This window comes from Rhodnius prolixus, unplaced genomic scaffold, assembly GCF_049639745.1.
Source record: "Rhodnius prolixus isolate KJV_2025 unplaced genomic scaffold, Rpr scaffold_7, whole genome shotgun sequence".
Classification (NCBI taxonomy): domain Eukaryota; kingdom Metazoa; phylum Arthropoda; class Insecta; order Hemiptera; family Reduviidae; genus Rhodnius; species Rhodnius prolixus.
Window position 1 is genome coordinate 4456428 of NW_027411582.1, and position 15957 is coordinate 4472384.

General features: G+C 35.7%; 1 protein-coding gene across 2 annotated transcripts in view; it reads right to left on the minus strand.

Moving 5' to 3' along the window:
- Nucleotides 1-15957, minus strand: part of sog (chordin short gastrulation) — a 139370-nt gene that overhangs the window by 118584 nt on the left and 4829 nt on the right. The window contains exon 1 of one of the 2 annotated variants that reach the window (XM_074113508.1): nt 13925-15555. The exons of the other annotated variant lie outside the window; for it this stretch is intronic. The gene's annotated coding sequence lies outside the window, so the exon portion shown is untranslated. Of the gene's footprint in view, nt 1-13924; nt 15556-15957 lie in introns of those variants that run through there. 2 annotated transcript variants of the gene reach the window in all.

Below are 15957 nucleotides of genomic sequence, written 5' to 3' on the forward strand. Positions count from 1 at the left end.
ATTTGTGTAAACATCGATTTAAATATCGAATCTTTAGATTATTATTATTTTGGAAAAAAATAAAATAAAATGGTGTGAACACTAAAAACAACTTTTTCGGACCGCAAAACACGTGTTCAACTTCTCTTGAAATTTTAAAAAATTTGTATTTAAAAGTAGTTGATGCAGTTGCAACAACCAACTAATAGATAAAATGCATCTTCCACCAGTTTTAACCAGTGTTCTATAAAATGTGATTAGGTTGGCATTTCTGGATACCGTCCTAATACGCTGGTAATGGAATCCCTTACTGGTTTCGGACTTTACTCCATCGTCAGGGGTAGATTAATTAGTTTAGTATAATCTACCACTGATGATGGAAGTAAGTCCGAAGGATTCAATAAATATGCGTGTTACAACAGGATAAAATCTAAGATAGTATTTCTTAAATTTTGAAATTACGTTTACATATTTCATCCTTTTTAATATTCGATATATACAGGATGTACTCAGAGGAGATAGGTCGAAACTTCGGGAGTTAGATTCAGCAGCTCAAATGCATCAAAAAATATTCTATTCACTTTGGCCCGATTCTCAATAGTGTCCAAGATATTTAACATTTTTAACTTTTCCGTCGATATTCGCGTTTTTCCACCATAAAAATGGGTCGTATCTTTTCTACCCTTTATCCTACAATAAATCTGCTTATTTTAAACGAAAGAGCATTAAATTTCCTATAAATCTGCTTAACCCAGAGACTTAAAACGTTTTTTATAACAATGACATTTTTACTTTAATGTCTAAAAAATTCGTTTTCGATGATTTGTTATTAAAATTTTAAACTGTATTTATTCAATGATTAATGAATCAAGGAGTCACCCTAATTTCAGGAAAAGTTGTGCACATTTATTGGAGCTTCAAGACCATATGGATTTTTTTGGTTTTTAATAAAACCCTACACCGAACAGAGAGGGGTGTATATGAAGAAAAATCGGGATGTTGCGTAACCGACTTTTCGCTGGTATCAAATTATTAATTATAAAGAAGGATTTGCCCTATATTACAAAGAAAATTTGGGAATTTTATCTTTTATAGAAAAAGAGAAAAATATTGTCAAAGTTGGGTGTTTTTCAACGTTACAGCTTTTTCTGGTGCAGTTTTTGACGATCAACCCTTATACAACTGTCCTACCGGAAACAGTTTTAATTTGATCACGTTGACTACGATGGGAAACAAAGATTTTGTACAACTTTAAAGAAAATAATTGAAGCGATTTTCGTGAAAATAAAAGAAAAAAGTGGGGGGGAAAAAATCGTTCAGTAATGTAGTACTTCCGGTTTAGGGGATTAAAAATTAAGTTCCAGTTTCCGGTGGTTTTGTACTGATCCAGGTCGGCACTACACCACTAGACGGCAATGGAGACGGCGCTGATCGCTTTCTGTGTGAATCACAATGGACCCCCCATGGCCATGTACAACTTCATCACAAGACAGGGGAAAGCCCCCACGATTCTAGACTCTACTTGAATACATCGCAGAGCAATTATTACATCAAATAAGGGAAGTTTAAGAAAAGAAATTAAAAACCAAACAATACAAAATCGATTAATTATGTGACAAGCAGACAGTATCATTAACACTAGATTATATTATTCAAGAACTTTAATTGATATAATTAGAGTGAGAAAATATAAAAGAGGTAATTTAAATAAACGGTACAATGGCCATGATCTCCCCCACCCAGACCTCTCCAGCGACCAATTATCAAGATGTGAAGAGTGGGGGAAATGTCTGAGACTAAGATAATGACTGATTGGTGAAAATAGAAAAAAATAGCGACAGAACAATAAGCACGTAATGTACCTTCCGTTCATCTCACCAATAACGTGCTTAATTACTGAAAAAAAAAAAAATCGTATTTGCAAACTCATGCAACATCCGCTTTCGTAATTAAATTTTATGGAATCTGAGAATATAATTTTTAATAATTGAGAATATCTTAGGCAGCTGCTAGAAAAATTACAGAAAATGTGGAAATGTCTTGATGTAAAAAATTGCACTTCCGGTGTAAAGGGATACTTCTACCCAGATATAGATACTTCCGTTGATAATGTCGTATCCCAACTGATATTTCCGGTTAAAATTCAATTTTGAAAATATGGCGTGATCACAATACACTTTTCTCAAGTGGTAAGAAAAAAAGTAAACATCTCAGGGGAAAAGCCGAGAGTATGGGTTATGTGCGTAGATATATAAAACTAGGCTAACTTACTTGTTGTTACGTAAGTGGAAGTAAGTGGGGGAGGTTTCACTACGCGAACATGATCGAGAACTCTCGGACAATATTGTGTCCGTGTGTACGTATGTCTGTTTTCAGCGCATTTATTGTACAAGAACGTGTGTGACACTGACACTGAACTTAGTCACTCTCTCTCTCTCACTCTCTCTCTCTCTCTCTCTCTCTCTCTGTCACACTTCTGACACATACACACTAGCCATGTCTGGAGCAATTGGCGAGAGCCAATGGAGAATGGTGCGCTTCGCGCGTCGCCGCGCAAAACCTTGAGGCGGCCCCAACATGCCGCCGCCATGGCGCTACACTTGGCGCCTCTAACATCTACTATTCCTACTTCCTTCTGGCATACATACGCGCGCGCACACTAACTACCACCTCTAAATTATATCTATATTTTGATCAGCGATGTATTCATTATTTTACGCAGATAATCAACTTTATTACCGCACTTATTCTCTCTGTTGTTATGCCAAAAAAAAAGAAGTCTTCGATTGGATCATATGACGCTCACATAGCCACAAAAGATACTGGATGGGTGCACATATCCATGCCGAAACATTTGGCATAAATCACCACGGTAACCGAGAGGCTAGACCCGCAATGCTAAGATGTATTGTTGGTTTAGTGGGTTCGATTCCCCCTGTCTAGTCCTTGCATTTTATTTAATGGTTAATATGAGAAATTTATAGTAAAGTATGTCAGGCGGTATAGGTTAGACCCGCCAAGCTACGGTGTATTGTTGGTTAGTAAATTCGATTCTCGGTCTAGATGTTGGATTTTATTTAATGGTTAATATGAGAAATTTATAGTATAGTATGTTAGGCGGTTATAGGCTAGACCCGCAAAGCTAAGATGTATTGTTGGTTTAGTGGGTTCTATTCCCCCAGTCTAGGCCTTGGATTTTATTTAATGGTTAATATGAGAAATTTATAGTATAGTATGTTAGGCGGTTATAGGCTAGACCCGCAAAGCTAAGATGTATTGTTGGTTTAGTGGGTTCTATTCCCCCAGTCTAGGCCTTGGATTTTATTTAATGGTTAATATGAGAAATTTATAGTATAGTATGTTAGGCGGTTATAGGCTAGACCCGCAAAGCTAAGATGTATTGTTGGTTTAGTGGGTTCTATTCCCCCAGTCTAGGCCTTGGATTTTATTTAATGGTTAATATGAGAAATTTATAGTATAGTATGTTAGGCGGTTATAGGCTAGACCCGCAAAGCTAAGATGTATTGTTGGTTTAGTGGGTTCTATTCCCCCAGTCTAGGCCTTGGATTTTATTTAATGGTTAATATGAGAAATTTATAGTATAGTATGTTAGGCGGTTATAGGCTAGACCCGCAAAGCTAAGATGTATTGTTGGTTTAGTGGGTTCTATTCCCCCAGTCTAGGCCTTGGATTTTATTTAATGGTTAATATGAGAAATTTATAGTATAGTATGTTAGGCGGTTATAGGCTAGACCCGCAAAGCTAAGATGTATTGTTGGTTTAGTGGGTTCTATTCCCCCAGTCTAGGCCTTGGATTTTATTTAATGGTTAATATGAGAAATTTATAGTATAGTATGTTAGGCGGTTATAGGCTAGACCCGCAAAGCTAAGATCTATTGTTGGTTTAGTGGGTTCTATTCCCCCAGTCTAGGCCTTGGATTTTATTTAATGGTTAATATGAGAAATTTATAGTAAAGTACGTTAGAAGGTTATAGGCTAGACCCGCAATGCTAAGATGTATTGTTGGTTTAGTGGGTTCTATTCCCCCAGTCTAGGCCTTGGATTTTATTTAATGGTTAATATGAGAAATTTATAGTAAAGTACGTTAGAAGGTTATAGGCTAGACCCGCAATGCTAAGATGTGTTGTTGGTTTAGTGGGTTCTATTCCCCCAGTCTAGGCCTTGGATTTTATTTAATGGTTAATATGAGAAATTTATAGTAAAGTATGTTAGAAGGTTATAGGCTAGACCCGCAATGCTAAGATGTGTTGTTGGTTAGTAGATTCGATTCTCGGTCTAGATGTTGGATTTTATTTAATGGTTAATATGAGAAATTTACAGTAAAGTATGTTAGGCGGTTATAGGCTAGACCCGCAATGCTAAGATGTGTTGTTGGTTAGTGGGTTCGATTCCCCTGGTCTAGGTCTTGGATTTTATTTAATGGTTAATATGAGAAATTTACAGTAAAGTATGTTTGCTAGTCGCCCCCGTCCATGACACCTAATTTGGTAGTTGGACGTAAAGCCGGCCTGAATAAATAGGCAATTACTTTATTTTACATTTGGCATAAAAGCCAAAACTCTTGGACATATCGCACCCTTCAAGTGGAGGGATATTAAGCTTAGTTTTGAAAGTGGGAGATCCCCCGACAAACCCTATATTTTTTTTTATCCTATTCATATTTGTTAATTAATTAATTAATATTAATATTAATACAGGGTGTTCATTTTAAGACGGCTCAAATGCATTTCATGCTTAAACGGTTGATCTGGGCAAAAAAAATGATTGAGAGAAAATTTGTGGCCAGTCACCTCTAGTTTCAGAAAATGTGACTTGATTTTAGATTTCTGCCCGCATACGCGGCTGACACGCGACCAAAAGTGAGGGTTTGCAGTTGACCCCCATTTTCATATGCACAGTTTTATAGAGTACAAAAAGTTATGAAAGAAACCGGAAACCGCAATTCGATATCTTCAAAATTAAAGGTGCTAGGCCATTTCAAAATCTGGATATTTATTAATCATATTTCAAATTTTTTAACTTGTTATCAAAGAGAAAGAAGAGCACGCGATAGGTCATTTTTATGTATTTTTTCATCCCCTTTCTACTAAAAATATTGCCAAGGCAGTAAAGCTAGTATTTTTCTTAATAGCGGGAAATAAGTAGTTTTCCAAGTGATTTTCTGAGCAATAATCAAATGTTAAGAGCTTTAGATGATCACAAGCATAGACAAAAGGGCTAAAAAATAATTTTACTTCTAATTGTTTATTATTATTACTATTATTATTATTATTATTAATTTTGATTTAAATATGTTTAAATTTTTAAAAAGTCACCTCTGCTTACAGATCAGTGCCAGCCAACCAAATACAGGCGTACACAAATGCAAAACTTTCAGACAGACAGACATCCGGTTAATATCTTTTACCAAAAAAAAGAAACCGGTTCTCCCGAATGGTCATCATTTACCACCCAAAAAGTAGCCGACCCAAGTAAATCCCGTATCCTCCTCAATCCCCCTGGCCCAGTGGTTTCTGGTCAGCTTTATTGCTTAATATAAGAAAAATAAATTAATTAATACATAGTTAATAATAATACCGATAATTTGGTTACTGCAATTATTTCGACAACTCTAACGGTTTCTTTATCTTGACGTCATGTTACCTTCTCCAACGTAAACTGAGAATTATTTATACAATTTCAAGAAAGCTAAAACGTAAAACTGGACCTCCCATATAAGTGTTAATTCATAAATTACTAGCTAAGATTTATGAATGGGTCTGAGGGGCCTCTGCTGAGTTCTTCCTACTCTCGAAGTTGTAGGCCAATCCGGATATTGTTTTTTCATAATTAAATTTTCTTTAAACATGGTATTTTTATTGAAACGTTTAATTTATTCACTAGGACAAAGTGATACTTTGAAAGGTAGCAATTGAGTGGGCAGCTCAATGTGAAACAATAAGAAATAGTTCTTAAAAAACAAAGTGGCAGTTCAACGTAAAATGTGACTTCGTCAAAGTTCAAAGTTCATATTAAACTCCTTTGTCTACAGTCCAGAAAATTACGAAAGAACTCGAAAAAGCCTTTTCGTTTCATTTCCGGTTGGCTAAAGTTTTTTTTTTTTTTTTTTTTTTTTTTTAAGAATTTGTTGTAGAACAAGCAGAGTTCAGGGTAGAGGCTTGTGGAGTAAGCATCTCCGTTCAGTTACATTATAGTGCAATGTACGGTCTCACTAAGTGAATAGCTGTTGTTGGTTAGATTTTTTGTTTTGTTTTTTGCGTTTATTTTGTGCTACAATCAGCGCGTTGGCGCTATAAGTAACAGTGATAACAGAACTATGAATTACAGAAGTGTACGAGTGGAGAAGTTACCGCAGTGGTAACACTCCCAAAACATTAGACTGTTAGTACCACTCTCTTCACTAGAGAGGAGATCACGAGGCCACACTGTCTTTTAAGGCGTCTTGTCCCCGGGTTATCAGGAAGAGTTCTAGAAGAAAGATTCTGGAGCTAGAGGATTTATATGAGATTGCAGGTTGAAGTGGAGTTTTCTGTATCGTGTTTTCAGCGACTTCGGTGATAAAAGGAATGGTTAAGGTTACTGGGTGTATAGTCCAGGTTGGGAGACATAAAATGGAGCAGTTCGAAGTATTTTAAGATTGAAGGGACTGAATCCTTTGGAGATTGGAGCGTTTGCTTGAACCCCACAGCTCTATTCAATTCGCCCAGATGGGTTTTAAAATAGAAGTGTAAATTAGTCTTTTGTTGTCCAGAGAGATCTAAGAGTCTTTTAAGTAGACAGATAGCGTCTGTTCAGTTCTGTTCTTTTAAGTCTAGTGTGGGGGTTGGTAAGAATTAAATACAAAATCTTAAGTAAGAAAAAAAAAAAGGCGTGTAAGTGATCAGATTAAGAATTTTGATAAGATCCCTGTGAATGTTTGGTGCCAAGGCTTAGAGAGCGTCCCGCTGCCAATATTAATCCTGTGACGCAATCATTCCCTGTGTGCTCTTTACTTTCTTTAAAAAAAACAACAAAGAAAAGAAAAATCGATCTAAAAAAAGAAAAACTAGCAGACAGAAGACACATTGAGGTCATTTCCATTTTTCAAAACCGAAACCATATGGATGTCAAAAAGATTTTTTATTTGTGTATTATTTATATAAGCTGAGATAAATAATTTAAAAAAATGTATTTAAGGATTTACGCGAATACATACACGTTACGACAATGATATCAGAGCGAGCAAAATAAAAACGAAAATAGAAATATTATGTAAGATATGTTGATGTTGGTAACACTGAACTGGCTAAATATATAAATTCGCTGACCTGGCATAATGTGGCTAAAGAATTGGGCGTTCATAAAGGATTTATTAAGTGGTTTTTTTTGTTTTGAGAAAGCCACAAAAGAAAAGATTAAGATCCGGTCCAAAAAATGTACCACCGCTACTTCCTGTAATGGGATTTCCACAAACTGACGCAAATAGAAGACAGGAAATGGCAGAACTAGAGGAACTACTTGCACACAGGTTTCATATCATTCGACGATAAAGCAGCTCTGCCCTTGTGATAATATTACAGATCCAGAAATAGGACCGCCTGAGCTTTGACTGTCCACTTCTGGACCCTATACAGACAACATCTACAACAAGACGTTACAATAACAGGACACAACTGGTCCAGCGCAGCATCTTTACTTCTTTCAACAGGCTATTTACGATAGACAAATTCATATACTCAATATCAATGGACATTTTTTTGACTAGACTGACTGAAATTATTGAAGAACATTTTATATATTATGTATTATACATATATACAGTCGAACCTCTCAATAACGGGCACTGGCGAAGTAAAAGCAAAGTGGCCGCTGTTTGGAGGTGGCCATTAAGAAGGAGGTAGGCAAGTTTCATAATGAAAAAATATGTGTTTTTTCCCCAAACATCTATTTAAAGATTGTTTATTATTAATAGAGTTACAAAACGTACATAATTGCATAATTATTGCAGCTGTATGATATGCATCAAGTTTTTCTTAATTATCCAAAAAATTTATCAGATTTTTTAAAAAAAATATTATTTTTATCACCACGTCAAACGAACTTTTAATAATAAGGTAATCGTTGGTGGGTGATGAAACATATAGTAATCCATTCCCCAAAAACAATGTCAGCGGCCGCTATGTCGGGTGGTTCTTTTATATAGAAAGTGCAGTATAAGGGGTAAGACGGGGAAATCCAACAAAACTGGCCAGTAAATGGAGGTGGTCGCTAGTGAGAGTGCCCCTTTATAAGAGGCTCCAACTATAAATATTTGTGTATTATTTTGAACTATGTATTTTTTTTTTTTAAATTATTATTATTGATTTAAGCCCGCGTCAACATCTAAGGTTATTGGTGCCCAGAGCTTTTTTTCAGTGCACTGCCCGGCCTCCGGAGATAGTGTACTCTCGTTACAGTCAACACTGTCCCATCAACGGACAGTGTTGTCTGTAAGAAGCTCCTAGGAAGAGAAAATCTAAGGGTCAACAGCTGGTAGTATTAGATATTGTACGTATAATTCCGAATTATCATGTATTATTTAGTTTGATTGGAATTGTATATAATAACATATTGTACGAACAGTGGTACGTGTTACGAGAGGGTACCCAAAAAAAACCGGAATTATTTTTTAAAAGCTATTTATTTACAAATTTTTTACAGAACAACCTTATCCCCTTCAAAATACTCTCCATTACAACTAATACATTTGTCCCACCGGTGCTTCCACTGTTCGAAACATTTTTTGTAGTCATCTTTAGAAATGGCTGACAGCTCCTTCTTCGTTTTTTTCTTGACCTCTTCAATGTTGTCAAATCGGTGACCTTTCATGCCCTTTTTCATGCGTGGAAATAAGAAAAAGTCGCACGGAGCCAGGTCAGGCGAGTAAGGTGCGTGGGGCAGCGGAACCATGCCATTTTTAGCCAAAAACTATGTAACAGAGATGGCTGTGTGTGCAGGTGCATTGTCGTGGTGGAAGAACCAGTCTCCTGTTTGCCACAAATCTGGTCTTTTTTGGCGAACACTATTGCGCAATCTTTTCAAAACTTCCAAATACAAGGTTTGATTGACGGTCTGACCTGGGGGGACAAACTCTGAATGGACTACGCCTTTGGCATCAAAAAAGCAAATCAGCATTGTTTTGATGTTTGACTTGACTTGACGACATTTTTTTGGTCGGGGTGAAGATGACGTCTTCCATTGGCTCGACTGTTGCTTTGTTTCTGGGTCATAACCATAGCACCATGACTCATCACCAGACCTTTGACAGAAAGTCTGGATCAGTTTCAAGCTGTTGTTTCAAAGCACGACATGTTTCAACTCGATGTTCTTTTTGATTGTCAGTCAGAACTCGAGGAACAAACTTGGCAGCAACCCTTTTCATCCCCAAATCTTCCGTTAAAATTCGCTGAACCGAGCTCCAAGATAACCCACTACTCTCTGACAGTTGATCAATTGTCTGTCGACGGGCTGTGAACACCAGCTCTCGAATTTTTTCAACATTTTCGTCGATTCGGGCAGTTGATGGACGTCCAGAACGAGGTTTGTCATCAATCGACATGTCGCCATTTTTAAACCGAGTAAACCACTCGTATACTTGAGTTTTTCCCATAGCGTCATCTTTGTAAGCTGTTTTCAACATTAAAACACTTTCAGCAGCATTTTTGCCGAGTAGAAAACAAAATTTCAGAGCTGCACGTTGTTCACTTAAACTTGCCATCATAAAAAACGAAAAAAGAACAAAACAGCGCTGGTAAAAACAATCACTGCAGATGAACAGAACGAGCCAGGCAGACAACACAGGCAGGACTGAACTGGCAAGGAATTGCGCTATACACGTCTAGCGGCAGAAATGCGTACTACATAAGCTCCATGCGCGGCAACGCAATTCCGGTTATTTTTTGGTACCCCCTCGTATGTGATATTGTAAATAAACTCCTTGTCAGCAGGGTACTGTTGGTAGGGGGGAAACATGTTTCAAAAATCAACTTTTTCGACCTCAACACTTCTCTTTGAATATCGAAAAAAAAGAAATATCGATTGATCTGTTAGCATGTACATATGTGCGTAGCAGTTTAAAATTTAATTAGAAATTCAATGTTAATTTAAATTAAATTGAAAAGCAGAAATTACGGCGCCTATACGAGAATAATTCTAGCATTGTACCAGGAAGAACTATCAGCAAGGAAGAAATCGATTTATCCTATCGAATTGGATTGAAGGAATTCGATAAAAATAATGTTGACGTCCGGTGATGAAGGTTCTACTAGCCTGTGCTAAGAACCACGTAGATGCTTAATCGTGACAAAATAAAATGGCCACAGTCAAGATTTCTTACCAATAAAAAGTGCCAATGAACAACAAAAAAATATTAACTGCAATCGTTGGCACTTTTCTAGCGAAATAAAAACTAGATTGATTAGACAGGCACTTTCTTAAGCAAAAAATAGTAATGTCCGCCCCATAAGTTGTGATTCAACTATCAATGAATTTCTTTTTCAACTTCTTGGCGCGAAATGTTTTTCTTTTCTTTTAACTATATCCGTAACTATTACATACACATGTATAATTTTCAAGTTGAATTCATTTCTTGAAAACGAAATGTGCAGTCATCAAAATTCCTCAACCCTTTTGTCTTGGCACTCCATTAATAAAATCTGAATACAATAGTGTTGATTGAGTATTACAATGGTACAAAAAAATAAAAATCTCTACAACACTATGTGATACGACATAGGTACACTATATAATTAGAGACATAGCCAGAATATTACTAGATGACCTTCAAAGGTTTGCTTTTCAATAAAAACTCTTCAAGTTATTTTTTTTTTTCTTAAACTATGCAGATATCGTATTTAATACATGTCTGTTTTTTGGTTTATAATTTCAGTTTGGAGCCTATATTAAGATTTAAATTTTCTGTTAGCTATGTCATTAAAACAATTACCAGCTTTTAAAATAGTTATTTAAATAATCTATTATTATCTACGTCTGTCTTTGCATTAATCTTTCGTAAATGTTACGCGTAAAAAACAAAAAATTAGGTAATTTCTCAAAAACAAAAATAAAAATAAAGCTGCGGGCACCATTGATCTTAGATATTGCCGAGGAATAATCATAAGAAGAAGAAGAAGAAGAATACTAATAATAACAAGAATATAAATAATAATAACTAGAATAATCATGCCAGAACCGAATAGAGTGACCCCTGGCCACCACCTTCGCCACCGATCTTCCAAGGACTTCCCTTAGATCGTGAGCCAACTTACGTTCTTGGGCCATCAAATCAATGGGGATCACTCCAGCCACCACTAGTGCCGCAGGCTCCGAGACCGTTCGATAGGAACAGGCGACCCTTAACGCTCCTCTTCTTTGAAACGAAGCCATCTACTTCCGGTACTTTTTCCTTTCTAAGAGCGTCGGAAGGGAACGGATTAGCTATGAGGTTAGCATACTGGACTCCCAAGCGGAGGTCCCGGGTTCGAATTCAGCTGCTGACCCTTAGATTTTCTCTTCCTAGGAGCTTCTTACAGCTCACCGTCCGGTGATGGACAGTGTTGTCTGTAACGAGAGAACACTGTCCGGAGGCCGGCAGTGCACTGAAAAAAGCTCCGGGCGCCAATAACCTTAGATGTTGACGCGCCTTAAATCATAAAAAAAAAAAAAAAAAAAGAGCGTCGGCCCAAACTTCACACCCCATATACGAAAGTATGGCGTTCGTTACCGACATCAGAAGTAGCCGTTTACTTGACGTTGGTCCCTAATCGTTTAATTATAATAATAACAAAACAGAGGGAAGGGATTAGCTATGCGGTTAGCGTATTGAATTCCCACGCGAAGGTCCCGGTCCCGGGTTCGAATCCAGCTGCTAGGCCCTTAGATTTTCTCTCTTCCTAGGAGCTCACTTACAGCTCACTTTCCGGTGATGGGACAGTGTTGCCTGTAACGAGAGAACACTGTCCGGAAGCCGGTAGTATACTGAAAAAAGCTCCGGGCGTTAATAACCTTAGATGTTGACGCGCCTTAAATCATTTAAAAAAATAATTATTATTATAATAGTAATAATAATACAGCTCACTGTCCGCTGATGGACAGTGTTGCCTGTAACGAGAGAACTCAGTCCGGAGGCCGGCAGTGCACTGAAAAAAGCTCCAGGCGCCAATAACCTGAGATGTTGACGCGCCTTAAATCATTAAAAAAAATAATTATTATTATAATAGTAATAATAATACAGCTCACTGTCCGCTGATGGACAGTGTTGCCTGTAACGAGAGAACTCAGTCCGGAGGCCGGCAGTGCACTGAAAAAAGCTCCGGGCGCCAATAACCTTAGATGTTGACGCGCCTTAAATCATTCAAAAAATAATAATAATAAGAATAATAACAATCATAATAATAATCACAAAACAGGAAACTTCAAAACGGCTATTTCCGGTGATAATTTAAAATTGAAAATCTATACGATTTAAATTAAACATTGTAAACAAGTAAATTACAATGAAGTTACGTAATTTTAAATGATTTTTTAGTTGTGTTTTGTTTAATTAAAAAGAAAAAATAATTATGAAAATTTATGGGGTGTTCAATTTGTAACCTTTTGTTGTTTTTTTTATAATATATTAAAGCTAAAGCAGTAGTCAAATCGTATGTAAGATATAAAATTTACGAGAGTGTGTTTCAAGATAATAGAATTTACATGTTGTGGGTTATGAGCTAACTTGCCCAACCCAAATAATAAGATTTTTAATGAAGATAAAAATGGTTTCTCGTTTTTTGTTTTGTTCTTTTTTTTAAAAAAAATAAAATATACATGTGTAACAATTTAATTAACTCACCAATAAAAATAAATTTCAAATACAACAATACATATTCAACGTAGGTGGTATTTTATACGTACGTATTTATAAAAAAAAATACAGCTGATTAGTTCGTGGATTTGCCTATAGGGTATTAAAAAACAAACATTTCGAACTGGGGAGGTGTGCCACACTATTTCACTTTTTAAAACGTGAGATAAAAAGATTCAGTCACGAATGTAACGTTTTATAGCCTTCAAGTTTAGAATTAAGTTTAAAATATATATTATAGATTGTCATCATTTTTATTTAAAAACTATGAGAGGAAAATGAATAGTAAAAAGATACATTGTAATAAAACATTTACAACCACATTCTCGGTTGTGAAAAGTTCGTTTTTATAATGGAAACCGATGAATAAATTACTTTAATTAAATTAATTAATAAAGTAATTCAGCTTTGTAGTCATGGTTACCACAAAAAACAGTTCCAAAGCGTGAATTAAAAAGAAATGAACAACTATCGATAAAAATTGAACTCAAATTACAATTTCAAACGAATATTCTATAAATCATCGATTACTAAAACATAAAACAAAAACATGGAAAGTTGCTTTCGATTTACTTTAATAGAAGAACAGTATTTATAAAATGAAACCACTGATAAAATGCAACGGTGGAGGGGGTGCGACCATTTTATTGCGAACGAGAAGCTGTCTAAAAATAAAGAAATTTTGGAAACCACTGAAGTACATAATACAGCTGGTGGTCGTGTTTTACCCATTATGTACAATATTTACTCAAACCGTTGTTTCCAACATCGGTTACAAATCGAATGTTTATTCGATGTATTCATTTGTAGCATAGAAATAACCGAGTGAGGTTATTAATGGTTGCGACATAAACATGTGTTCAAATGATTATGATTCCATTTTAGTGAAATAAGGTTCATGCAAACATGCAAAAAGATAAAAAGTAACAAAAATGTAGTTTGGAATCATAATCATTGTTTGTATTAATTAAATACTACCATATGTGATAGTGTGAAGTGCACAAAATTTTAAGATGCGTTCCAAAATGGTAAGTATGGACCACTATAAACACCCTGGCCTACCTGTGTTTTGCTGTAGGATGGGAACAGTAACCAACTCTTGCAGTTACATGTCCATCGATGGACAGTGCTGCAACTCTCCTGGAAGAGATCTCGCCCTTACACTGGACACTGGACACAGGGTAAAGAAATATACACTGGGCCAAAAAAGTCTGTGAACACTAACCTAAATTTTATTACTTTTATTATTATCTTATTAGAAACTTCTTTTATTTTCAAATGAGATATACTATTCGATAGAGAGAAACCAGAGTTTTCATTTTATATTCAATCTTTTATTTTTGTTCAGCAGGAATATCACAATTAAATGTTTAACAAAACAACACCCCAAACGAATGCAAAAAAAGTCTGTGAACACTTTGCAGAAATAAATCATTGTTACACATTGTACGTGAATTATAAATTTTAAAAACTTGTAGGACCTCCTATGTTCCTAATCACTTCCAACAAGCGAGCTTTCATCGATCCTAATAATTTTGTGGTCGTCAATGTTGGAATTTTATCCCACTCTTCTAAAATAGCGTTTTTTAGTTGTTCACGGTTTCTTATTCCTCGTTTATTTATTTGGCGGCTGATTTCATCCCACAAATGTTCTATTGGGTTAAGGTCTGGCAATTGTGGAGGGGTGTTTAGGCGCCAGAGTGTATTATTTAAAAGCCATTCCCGAGTTTTTAGTGCGGTATGTTTCGGGTCATTGTCTTGTTGGAAGACAAACGTTCCCTCCAACCCTAATTTTTTTGAATTTTCGTTTAAATTGCGTCTTAATATATCCACATACACATATTGGTCCATCATACCATTAATTAGATCTAACTTGCCCACTCCTTTAGCACTCATGCATCCCACACCAGAATGTTGCCTCCCCCATGCTTAAAAGTAGGCTTCATATTTTTCATTTTCATAGCTTCATTTCTTTTTCGCCACACTTTTTGTCGTCAATCAGACCCACATACATTGAATTTCGACTCATCTGAAAAGATTACGGTTTCCCAGAAACTAGATGGCTTAGAAACATATTCTTTCGCGAAATCCAATCGGCGGTTACGATTTATTTTATTGATTAAAGGTTTTTTCCTCGGGACTCGACCGCAATAATCGTATTCATGTAATTTATTTCTAATTGTCTGTGGTGTTACGCTTACACATAACCATTTGATAATTCTTGACTGATTTTTTGAGCGCTTGTCCTGGGTTCTTCTCGAACAGACTTCAGAATTTGCAGTTTATGAAAGGAATTAAGTTTTGGTGGCCGTCCACTGCGTGGCCTACTAATCACATTTCCGTACTTTTTAATAATATTATGCACCGTTAAAGGGTTTTTTTGAACTATCTTCCCTATTTCTCGAATACTTTTTCTTTCATTTCACAACGTCACAATAAGTTCTCGAATTGGTCTGGGAACTTCCATATTAGTGGTTAAATATGTACTAATTAGATTATTTATTCACAGAACTGACTGTAGTGGTTTCTACAATACAATAGAGAACTTTCAAACTTTATTCAATCGTTTTTCTGTTTGTTATCTTAATGTTTTTACATATTTATACAGCTGTTCACAGACTTTTTTTGCATTCGTTTGGGGTGTTGTTTTGTTAAACATTTAATTGTGATATTCCTGCTGAACAAAAATAAAAGATTGAATATAAAATGAAAACTCTGGTTTCTCTCTATCGAATAGTATATTTCATTTGAAAATAAAAGAAGTTTCTAATAAGATAGTAATAAAAGTAATAAAATTTAGGTTAGTGTTCACAGACTTTTTTGGCCCAGTGTATATAACGCAAAAAATGACTGTAACGTATTATTTTCAAGTCGAGCAATTTAGAAAATCCGATTTGAAAACTTTAAATGAGCACTGGTTTATAATTTATGTGTTATTAGAATGAAAGTAAACACTCTCGGATGCAAACACTTCCGGAACTTTAACACACCCGCACAGCACCTGAAAAAGGCAAACAGTGAAAACATTATTCTGAAGTCACACTACTACCTGTAATGAACTTGAAATTGACTTGAAATTCGCACAAAAAAGTAGG